Source organism: Spea bombifrons, chromosome 5 (assembly GCF_027358695.1).
Source record: "Spea bombifrons isolate aSpeBom1 chromosome 5, aSpeBom1.2.pri, whole genome shotgun sequence".
Lineage (NCBI taxonomy): Eukaryota > Metazoa > Chordata > Amphibia > Anura > Pelobatidae > Spea > Spea bombifrons.
The window spans coordinates 44,400,875-44,412,913 of record NC_071091.1 but is presented as its reverse complement, the minus strand read 5'-3'; the positions used below and the strand labels follow the sequence as shown (position 1 = coordinate 44,412,913).

The 12,039-nt window shown below is 43.1% G+C and overlaps 1 long non-coding RNA gene across 1 annotated transcript in view; it reads right to left on the bottom strand.

Moving 5' to 3' along the window:
- Window positions 1–12,039, bottom strand: part of LOC128497328 (uncharacterized) — a 72,867-nt gene that overhangs the window by 45,773 nt on the left and 15,055 nt on the right. Inside the window, exon 2 of the long non-coding RNA XR_008354297.1 lies at window positions 5,357–5,489. This is a non-coding gene — a long non-coding RNA (uncharacterized LOC128497328). The remainder of the gene's footprint in view (window positions 1–5,356; window positions 5,490–12,039) is intronic.

Below are 12,039 nucleotides of genomic sequence, written 5' to 3'. Positions count from 1 at the left end.
AGCTATATTTTCACGGTTTGGCATCCCTACAATTATAAAAACAGACAACGGACCACAGTTCTCATGCAGGTACTTTAAGGCATTTTCTGAGGAGTTTGGATTTCTTCACAAAACATCAAGTCCCAAAATATCCTCAAGGTAATGGATTAGCTGAGTGCGGTGTCAAAATCCTTAAAAGATTACTTAAAAAGGCTAGTCACTCAGGTGAAGACCCACAAGTAGCTTTGCTTAATTATCGAGCTACACCTTTGGAGGGGGGCAAATCTCCTGCGGAATTGTTTTTTGGACGTCAGATAAAGACAAAGCTACCACAATTGAATTTGAATCAGTATCATTCTAACAGACACTTGCATACTTCCTACATAGCAAAGAAGGAAGAAATAAGGGAACGTCAGAAAAGGAACTATGACAAAAGTGCAAATAATGTACAAATGCTGCACATTGGGGACACTGTAAAGATCTGAACAGGTCAACGTTGGATGAATAAAGCTGTAGTACTGCGGCAAGTCTCAGACAGGTCCTTTGAAGTAAAGACAAATAACGGAGTGATTTTGAGACGTAATCAGAAACAATTATTGAAGATAACAAATCATTCTCTGGACCCCAGTCACTGGATATGGATTTGTTAAGCAATCCCGAGGTTTCAGAAAAGGATTGTCTTGAAATACAACATGAGCAGAATGTAATTGATCGTGATACAATTTTTGGTGATGAGCCATCTTTTGAGGATACTGACAATGCAGAGGGCATTCATGCCCCAGAACATTATACAGGTGGAACTCTACCGCAGTCTTCACAGGGGAACCAACATACATCAAGTGGCAGAGCTGTCAGAAGGCCACATAGACTCATAGAAGAATGTTAACTGCAAACTGACCCTAAACTAATTTCTACTTCATTTTGCGTTATACTCAGTTTATGTGTTATATGTTGCTAGACATGTCAGAAAATGTAGACATCTTGTTTTGCAACAATAGTTCTATTAATAATTACGAATGTTTTTGTTGTTGTTGTTTTTGTTTAGAAAAGGAAGGATGTGCTGAGCTGAGCCTTATGAATATGCATAAGGGTCAGATAACAGGAAGTGACATCATGCCTCAGCAAGAGCCAGAACTGCAGACACCCAGAGTAGAGTGCAAAGCAAGCACCTAAGGTATCATGATACAGAACTGGAATAAATAAAAGTTGACTTAACAGAACCTTTGTGGATCATTCTTCATACCAAAAAGGGTGAACAACACAGGAACCTGGGTATGTCTGTGCAGGACTGTGGTTGCTGGGGCAAAGTGTGAGTGCTGGGGCAAAGTGTGAGGGCTGGGGCAAAGTGTGAGACTGTGAGTGCAGGGCAAAGCATGGGTGCAGGGAAAAGTATGAGTGTAGGGCAAAAAAAAGTCCTGGCTCCTAACTTTTTTAGCTGGCTCCTAGATTTAAAACAAATTTGTCAAGCCCTGGGGTAGTTACACAAGTCTTTACAAAGTCAGGGCCTATAGTCAATAAGGAGGAGGCTGGCTGTCAGGCCTCTCCAGTGGCCCCAGTGATAGAGGGTTCCGTCACAGAAGGGAATGTGTGGAGCACTTCTTTGAGATCTATGGTTTTATCTTTTGTTTTGGAAACATTTGTGGAATATCGGGATGTGAGTGAATAGAGATCATAAGATGCTAAATCCCCATTCTCTACCAGATAAAGAATATGATAAACATGTCAAAGGACATAGGTTAAAATGTTGATAACTGGTTTTAAGGAAGTGGGGTCATTCCAGGGCAAAAGGTGTCTACTTATTATTTCTGAAACCCACCAGTGTTTTACATGCTAATATTATGTATGTTCAGATCATAGTGATCTTTAGGGCTTTTTTTAGTTTTTTCATCGATAGATTTTCATTATCGATTAGTCGAATCGATTTTTATCGATTATAAAAAGGAGGTTTTTTTCAGAGAAAATGCTCTGAAAAACTCCTCTCCTTATATAATCCTCAAACAGAGATCGGATTATAACACTAGATTCCAGATCCCCCGCAACGCTGCAGGGGACCTGGATTCCCCTCACTGTCGGCCGGTGGGTGTCCGTGTGATGCGCACAGACAATTTCCGCCTCTCCCCTCCACTTCCATACACCCCTCTGACTCCTCCCCCCTCCCATACACCGCTCTGCCTCTCTCCCGACTCCCTGGTGTTTTGTGAACCTCCGTTGCTGACAGGCACTTTCACTGCAGCTTCATAGAAGCCTCAGCGTAAGTGAAGGGCAGTAACGGAGGCTGTCTGTGCGCATCATGCAGACCCCAACCGGCTGACAGAGAATCAAGGTCTCCTGCAGAGGATCCTCCTCTCTGTCAGCTGGTGGGGGTCTGCACGATGTGCACAGACAGCCTCCGTCACTGCCCTTCACTTACGCTGAGGTTTCTATGAAGCTGCAGTGAAAGTGCCTGTCAGCAACGGAGGTTCACAAAATACCACCCTCCCATACACCACTATGGCTCCTCCCCCTCCCATACGCCACTCTGCCTCTCTACCCGGCTCCCTGGTGTCTTGTGAACCTCTGTTGCTGACAGGAGACAGAGTGGAGTATGGGAGGGGGGAGGAGGCAGAGTGGAGTATGGGAGGGGGAGGAGGCAGAGTGGCGTATGGGAGGGGGAGGAGGCAGAGTGGAGTATGGGAGGGGGAGGAGCCAAAGTGGTGTATGGGAGGGGGAGGAGCCAGAGTGGTGTATGGGAGGGGGAGGAGGAAAAGTGGTGTATGGGAGGGGGAGGAGCCAGAGTGGTGTATCGGAGGGGGGAGGAGGCAGAGTGGTGTATGGGAGGGGGGAGGAGGAGGCAGAGTGGTGTATGGGTGAGTTATAGTGGCGTATGGGGGGGTATAATGAATTTCAGGATAGCAGAGTGGTGTATGGGGGTGTAATGAATTTCAGGGAGGCAGAATGGCATATCTGGGGGAGTTAGAGTGATGTATGGGGGGAGGTAGAGTGGTGTATGGGGGGTATAATGAATTTCAGAGTGGCATATCTGGGGGAGGCAGAGTGGTGAATCAGGGAGTATAATGAATTTCAGGGTGGTGCAGGGCATTTATGGGGGGCAGAGTGGCATATCAGGGTGAACAGTGGCATATAGGGAGGTATAAGCCATAAATGGGGGTGAGTGGCATATTGGAAGTTATAAGGTATATAGGGGGTATAATGCATATCGATATTAGGCATATCAGGGGGGCATAAGACATATCTGGGGATAAAAGGTATATCAGGGGGCACAGTTGCATATCACTGGCATATAAGGAGTAAAAGGCATATCGGGGGCACAGTGGCATATCAAGGGCACAGTGGATGTGGCATATATGGGGCAGAGTGGCAAGCTGGGGGTCAGATGTGCATAACTGGGGGCAGTTTGGTAAATAAAAGAAAATATAAACAAGGCTTTTTTCTCAGTTTTTATTACATATGAAAAATAGTTAACATATGAATTAATATTTACTAATAACTTTGTATTAAAACCTAGTTTGAGAAACACTGTGTTTGAGTTCTTGTAGCTTTTATTATTATGTCAGTAAAATAAGAAGGTGAATAGAGAGAGGCCATTGCAATAAAGAGATGAAAGTGTAAATTGTATGTTTTTTATTACATTATTTTAAATTAAAAAGATTGCATTTTTTATCCGATTAATCGAAGAAATTATTGGCCAACTAATCGATTATTAAAATAATCGTTAGTTGCAGCCCTAATTATCTTTCAAGGTAAAAGCATAGAGTTTTTTGTAATTATATATATATATATATATGTATATATATATAGTGGGTTTTTTTCTGAAGTTGTCAGACCTGTCTGCTTTAGTATGGAACTCCATGCAGCTGCATGTATCCGGAATAAACTTTTATACATTCAAATAGTTTAGTGCTCAGCACATCTTTTGACTTCCACTACACAGCAAAGCTGCTGGTTTTCAAATCCATTTTTTAAATAATATAGCTTTAGAAAGGGATTCGGGCTTTTTAGGTTTAATACTGTCCTAAAGGTCCTATTTGACTTTGGTACAAATAAAATATGATACATTGTCCCGCACAGCACACCAGAGTCAGGTAGAACCCAAGAGTAGCAGTAACGTGGTCAAACAGGCCAAGGTCAGGATAACGGAGAATCAACATAAACGAGGAAACAAGCCGAGGTCAAACACGAAAAGACTGCCGAGGATAGCGTTATCCTCTACTCTTGGGTTCTACCTGACTCTGGTGTCTCCAATCTTGCTGTTATAAAGCCCTGTAGTTCCTGAGTTGATCTCTAGATGGCACGTGCACAGAATTCTTATTTGCAGGACCTGACTGCTGCAGGTCTCCCCCTCCTCCTTGGAGGCTGTTGCTGTGTCTTGGAGGAGGATCTCCCTCTTCTCTGTACTGGCTGCTGCTGGAGCGGTTTTGAGGTAGAGGAAGGTCTCCTTCTCTGCGGTGGTTGCTGTAGCAGCGGCTGAGAGTAGAAGTGGGCCTCCCCCTTCATTGAACAGAAGGTAGGGAAGAGGAGCACCGCCTATGCGGGTACGTAACGTACAATAAAAAAAATGGTGTAAAAAGAAAGCCCTTCTTTTCTTTAAAAACAATATATAACTTGTGTGGGTTCAGTAAATGAGAATGAAAAATATATAGCTAAACACGGGCACTGCAGAAATGTTAAAACAGCCATTGTCACGAAGGGAACAAAAAAATAAAAATTAGCTATTGTCACAAAGGGGATACTTAGTTGGCCACCAATCTCATTGCTTTTTTCACCAAGTATTCAGATGCATCTCTGGATTACAGAAAACCCCCACATGCATAGTTTTTTTTTTAATGGATGTTACAAGAAAGTAAGCCTCATGTGATTGCATCAGACTTCTGGCACTGGGAGAGTTAATGGCGGTTCCCAAGTACTGCCTTGTTTGTGCCATCCACAGCAATATAGCCTACAGCTGGATAACTTAGTTTCTTTTCTTTTTTTTTTTATTCACCTCAGAGAGGTTGAACTCACTTTACATGAATGGAGCATTTCAGTCACTTAGAACACAATGCATCCATTCACAATTGAAGTCTCCTGCAATTTCATGGGGATCATGAATGACTTTGGATTCAAGAAGTTAAATAGTTTAGCTCACCTGGAAACCCCAGCTTTTGTGAATATATTCCTAGGTTAAAAATCTGCAACACCGTTATCTATATCTACGCCTAATATACTCTATACAGCCTACCCTCATTCCCAAGATTACTCAATTAACCTAAGGTAACACAACTTGTAAAACCGAGGAGCCCCCCTCTCACAAAAACCCATACCAAAACAAAATGTTTAACAAATGTTCACAGTAAGTAGTAAAACACAGGAAAGACAATTTAAGCATAAAAATAAATACCTTAAGTTTTTGTGGTCCCATATGTTTTACTGGAGGAGGCTGGCAGGGCTCATTTACAACAAAAATTTGCTTAGTCAAAATCGCAGAACTGATGTTGTTGAAGGTCAGCACTTTCACAGTAAATTCCCCCTCACTGAAATTATAAATTTAGATTTGTTTGTTAACAGTAATAGAAGACTGTCATAACTGAGCATTTATTGTCTTTTGTGATTTAAGACATCCTTTGTGTGTGACAACATATTCATAGAGCAACATGTATATATTACAATTTTTTAAAACAAATTAAATGTATCCTCTGTGAAGAACTAATAGAACAAAATTGGGGTTTTTATCTAGCCTTGGTGTTTGAATAATCTAAGTTTAATGAAGACAGGAGGCGAGTATTTCCTTAACCTCCTTTACAAGGATTAGTTAGACTAAAAACAAAAGGAATATATGAAGAAGAGGATAAAGGTTTAGCTGACTGCCTCAATGAATATTTTTGTTCAGTTTTTACAGATGAAAATGATGGAATGGGACCTCGGCTGGGAAAAAAGACTGAATCATTTGAAATATGTGAGTTTATCGAGGCGGAGGTTCTACTTCAGTTGTCTAAGGTTAAGACAAATACCTGATGGGATACACCCCAAGTTATTAAAAGAGCTTGGGGGTGTACTAGCAAAACCGTTAACTGATATATTTAACGAATCGTTGGTAACGGGAGTTGTCCCTGGGGATTGGAAAGTAGCGAATGTTGTGCCCATTCACAAAAAAGGCAGTAGGGAGGAGTCGGGCAACTACAGGCCAGTTAGTCTTACATCTGTAGTGGGGAAATTAATGTAAACAATGTTAAAGGAAAGGATTGTTGAACATCTGAAGTCACATGGGTTTCAAGATCAAAAACAACATGGGTTTTCCTCAGGAAGATCTTGCCAAACAAATCTTATTGATTTTTTTGATTGGGTGACTAAAGTAATTGATCAAGGTGGTGCAGTAGACATTGCGTATCTGGATTTCAGTAAGGCCTTTGACACTGTCCCACATAGAAGACTTATAAATAAACTGCAATCTCCGGGTTTAGATCCCACTGTTGTTGAATGGATTAAGGAGTGGCTGAGTGACAGACAACAGAGGGTTGTAGTCAATGGCGTATATTCAGAACAAGGTCTTGTTACCAGTGGGATACCTCAGGGATCTGTACTTGGACCCATTCTCTTTAATATTTTTATCAGTGATATTGCAGATGGACTTGATGGAAAGGTATGTTTATTTGCTGACGACACAAAAATTTGCAACAGGGTTGATGTTCCTGGAGGAAGAAGCAAAATGGCAAACGATCTAGGAAAACTGGAAAAATCGTCAGAGCTGTGGCAATTGGCATTTAATGTAGATAAATGCAAAGTAATGCACCTGGGGCATAAAAACCCAAGGGCAGAGTATGGAATATTTGGTACTGTCCTAACCTCAACGTGTGAGGAAAGGGATTTAGGGGTAATTATTTTTGAGGATTTAAAGGTAGGCAGGCAATGCAGTAGAGCAGCAGGTAATGCTAGCAGAATGCTTGGTTGTATAGCGAGAGGTATTAGCAGTAGAAAGAGGGAAGTGCTCATGCCGTTGTACAGATCACTGGTGAGACCTCACTTGGAGTATTGTGTACAGTACTGGAGACCATATCTCCAGAAGGATATAGAAATGTTGGAGAAAGTGCAGAGAAGGGCTACTAAAATGGTTTATGGATTACAAGATAAACCTTACCAGGACAGGTTAAAGGATCTTAACCTATATAGCCTGGAAAAAAGACGGGACAGGGGGGATATGATAGAAACATTTAAATACTTAAAGGGAATCAACAAGGTAAAGGAAGAGAGTTTATTTAAAAGGAGAAATACTACCACAACAGGAGGACACAAGCATAAACTAGAGGGGCAAAGGTTTAATGGTAACATCAGAAAATATTACTTTACGGAAAGGGTAGTGGACGCATGGAATAGCCTCCCAGCAGAAGTGGTAGATGTTAATACAGTAAAGTCATTTAAGCAAGCATGGGATAGGCATAAGGCCAAGCTAGATATAGGATAAGGGCAAGTACTAAAGGAAAGTACTCAGAGGTTGGGCAGACTGGATGGGCCTACTGGTTCTTATCTGCCGTCACTTTCTATGTTTCTATTTGTCACCATAGCAGCAAAGATATATCAGCATAAGTAAAGAAAGCAATCTGAACACAGTATAGCCAATATGACTGTTAACATCCCAGAATCCTCCTCTTTCTTTGTCACTTGAACCGGAACAGGGAACCTTGCACAAAGTCGCCATAAACCATAAAAAACAAATTCGACCATGATAGAACTCCTTCATCAAACAATGCCATTCAACCTGAAAAAAAAAAGGAATAGAGAAAACATAACAGTATCATGTCTCCATAAAAGTGTCAAACAATATAATGACAATACTAATGAAATCTCCAGAAATCTATAAACCCACCCACAATATATGCCAACTCGACAAGGGCAGGGAGGGTGGCCAAATACTCGCCTCCTGTCTTCATTAAACTACAGACAGGAGGCTCATATTTTAAAGCTGATCTAAGAGAGCAAAAGCTGGATGCTAAGAAGAACGAAAATAAAAATTCCTAAGAGTAGATACTCTAGACCAATCGGCTGCTCTCAAAATATCCATCAAATTAGCACCTTCCGAAAAAGCCGCAGAAGCCGCTGCTCCCCTGACAGAATGCACCCGAAAGAAGGTGTCAACACCCACCAAACATAACACCCACTTAATCCGCCAAGCAATGGAACGGCATGAGATGGATGAAAAGGTTTTACATAAGAAATGAGTAACTGACCCCGGGGTGAAGGACCTAACGATCGAGTAATCTCAATATAGTGACGTAAACAGAGAGCCATGCACAACTTTGGTTCCGAAGGAAAATAGGGATAAGAAACTGAAGTAGACAATGATTTTGTCCTACGAGAAACAGACATGCAGACACAATCCAGGGGAAAAGAAATAGACTCTATATCAAACGCTCTAATATCTGAAACTCGTCGAAAAGACTAAAGGTGAGAAGGACAGCTAATTTAGCTGAAAGTTGCTTGAATGACAATGATACATTATCTGGCCAGTTTTCAAAAACCTCCAGAACATTTTGAAAATCCCAGAAACCAGAGTATCTAGGACTGGGAGGCTGAGAAAGACGCATTCCACGAAGCAATCTACATACCAAAGGATCCCTACCCAGAGGAACCCCTGCCAGATTAACATGTGACGCTGAAAGTGCTTAACAAAACACATTTATAGTCCTATAGGACTTGCCTTCAGCAAAAAAGAGGCCAAAAAATTTAGGACGCAAGGTAGAGGTGCCGAATAGGGATCCTCTTGTTGTCCCAGACATCAACTATGCCAAGCCATTCCAAGCATTGATATACGTCTTCCTGGCGCCTGGGGCCCAAGCGACTCTGAGTAAGTCTCTAACCTGTTGTGATAGCTGCGGCAGATCTCCAGGTTCCTGGATTTGCCCATGACACTTCCAGTAGAACTGGACACCACGGCTGTGTTGACCATAGGGTGATCAGCGTCAAATTAATCTGCTGTCTGCGTACCTGAAGCAAAGTATGTGCAATGAGTGGGGCCAGATGTGGAGAAACGTGTCTATCCCCGCGGACTCTGGGTCTGGCATCCAACTGAAAAACGTTTCAGTTTGTCTGTTGAGACGAGTGGTAAAAAGATCCAAAGAAAATGAACCCAGCTCCGACTAACGCCGCGAATACGTCCGCGTCGAGCTTCCAATCGCTAACATCTCGCCAATACCGGAAGAACCAATCTGCTACCAGATTGTTCTTCCTGGGCAGGTATTCTGCCTGAATCAAGATGTTTCGTTCCAGGCAAAGGTGATACAGATCCTTGGTCAATTTGGTCAAGATCTTGGACCGTGAACCCCCCAGTTTGTTTATGTAGCGGACAGTTGAGAAATTGTCCATCCTGAGAAGGAGATAGCAATTGGAACAATCCTTCACCAAACTTTTTATCGTAAATGTCCCTGCGATCAATTCGACACAATTGATGTGTAACAGACGTTGCTGGTGAGACCATCGACTGCCCGTTGCCGTCTCGTCGCTGTCTCTTCTGAGACCGCTCCCCAACCTGAGAGACTGGCATTAGATTCCAAGATCAGATCCGGTTGGGATCCGAAAAATGGCTCTGCCATTTCAGTCCTCCATATGACGAAGCCACCAACGAAGTTCCAATCTGGCTTCCAACAGCATCGTGATCATCTGATCGTACGACGGGCAGGTGTTGTGTTTTCAATCTCTGGAGAGCATGATAATGGAGTGGTCCTGGGAATATGGCCTGAATGGACACCGATAAGAGGCCCATGATGCGAGTCCGAAGAGACAACTCTGGTAATTTCAAAGCCCGATGCTCCTTCTTTATGTTGTTGATCTTGGGCTGAGGGAGTCTCAAGACTCCCGAGACTGAATCCACCTCGAAGCCTAGAAATTGAACTACCTGAGAGGGAGTCAAAGCCGACTTCTGTCGTCAATTGATCACAAAGCCCAAGCGTTCAATATGACTGACGACAAAGTTTGTTTGTGACCGTAAGAGTCGCGGGTCTTGGGACATGAGCAGGATATTGTCCAAATACATAATTAAACGAATGCCTAACTCCCTGAAAAAGGCCACAACGGGTTTCAAAATCTTGGTGAAACACCATGGGGTGGAACTTAACCCAAACAGAAGGCAAGTGAATTACCATAACTGAGCTTTCCAAATTTCAGACAATCCTCGTGGACCGGAATGGTGAGATAAGAGTCTTTTAGATCTAACCTGGTGAACCAGTCTCCTTCAAGCAAAACATCGCAAAAAGGAAAATGTTGCTGATAAAAGTGGGAGGGTGACGAGAAACCTCTATAGTCCCTTTCTCCCATAGTGATATCAACTCCTCTTGAATGAGACGATCATCTGCCTGAGACATAGAAATGGGACAGGGTGCTATGTGTTGATGTGGCAGTTGAGAGAAATCTATGACATAAACCTGAACAGTTTGAATAACCCAGGGATGCGAGCATATCTGAACCCAATGATGTAGAAACAAAGCTAACCTGCCTGTGATAACTGAGAAAAGGGTTTTAAGATGGTAGTACTCAACGAAAGATGCTCTTCCCAGGGATCTCGAGGAACCCTTGCCATGAAAGTTCACTCTCTGGGCTGAGAAAGGAATGCGGATAGTGTATTGTGCTCTGAAGGATCCTCTCTGTTAAAAATTTTGATAACTGCCTCTGGGGCCGTATGAAGCTCGGCTGAATCCTCAGCCCCTTTGGAATCCAGCCCTCGAGGAAAAATGCCCCTGGGGTGCAAAAGCTAGAGGAGATGACCGTCAATCTTCAGTAAAGCCACCTTCCTGCATTCTGCGGATAACGCCGCGTTAGCATTACCCAATAGTATCAGAGTGCGTTGGGCTCATTCACTAACCAGACAGGGATGCAGCTGACTTCCTTCCACTATCTGAGAGATCTGAGAGGCCGGACCCGGTAACTTGTCTTGAGCACTGCGCATACCTTTTTCAATACCCTTCTGTGGGTCCTTGCATCACTTTATGGGGTACAGATGGTCTAGGACACTCTGCCCTTAATTTATTGCGTGCTCCTTTTTCCAAAGGACGCCTCAGATGTTTTATGTACTTTGGGTCTAAAAAAGGGCTCCCTAACGCATCTAAGACTACATTGTCAGCCACAGAGGTCTTGTTGGATCTTGCTATTTCTATGGGTTGGTCAAACTCTGATGAGACCAATTTGACCAGTCAAGAAATAGAAGAGCCGGGCAAATCATCAATAGACTCCACATCTGACTGATCAGCTTGGTAATCTGAACCATAGAAATCAGTATCCGCTTCATCATCCGACTATTTCGAAAGTGAGGATGCTCCTTTCATGCTGCCAGAAACAGGATTCTTAGAAGAATGCTTAGCGGGTGCCTTGCCCTTGCCGTCAGGCAGAGGGTTGCCCCATTCCCTTGATGCCTACAGAGATGGCTTCTGAGTCCCAGGAGGGACAGTATGAGGCTCCACCGGGGCACCAGTAGGACAATCTTGAGTGGGGCAAGCATGTCAGCACTCTACTTAGGGCTTGATCCAAAGAAATTGTCGCATTGGATAGCCAAACCTTTAATTCTTCAGGGACCAAAGTTTGAGGCTCTCCTGCAGACATTGTTATATACTCGTACTCAGCAAAAAAACACAGCAGATAATAAAATATACATATCAACTTAAGTAGAGTAACTGTATTTGCCGTTAAAAAACGGGTAGGGGAGTACCCACTAAATCACAACATACGCGAGTAGCGTAATAGAGGAAGTACCCCAGGAAGTCTTAAAGAGTCAATTGAATAGGGAAGTACCCCAGGTGTTATACATCTATTTATATTTTTGGCCCTTGTGTATTAATGTCCCATTTGTGCATTTATGCGGCCACACCCATGTGTATTGATTTATGTGTTGCCCCCAGCCAGCCCCCCTTTTAGTATTAATTTATGTGATTCCCAACCACCCTCTGTCACGAACCGAGGACACAGACAAGGACACAGATAAGGAGCCCAGGTGCAGGGGATCCGAGGGGCTGTCTGTACCCCACGATGCATGACGGCCTGGGGTTGTTACAGACAGGAGCAGGAATGAACCACAGACAGAAGATCAGGTTTAAGAGCTGTATT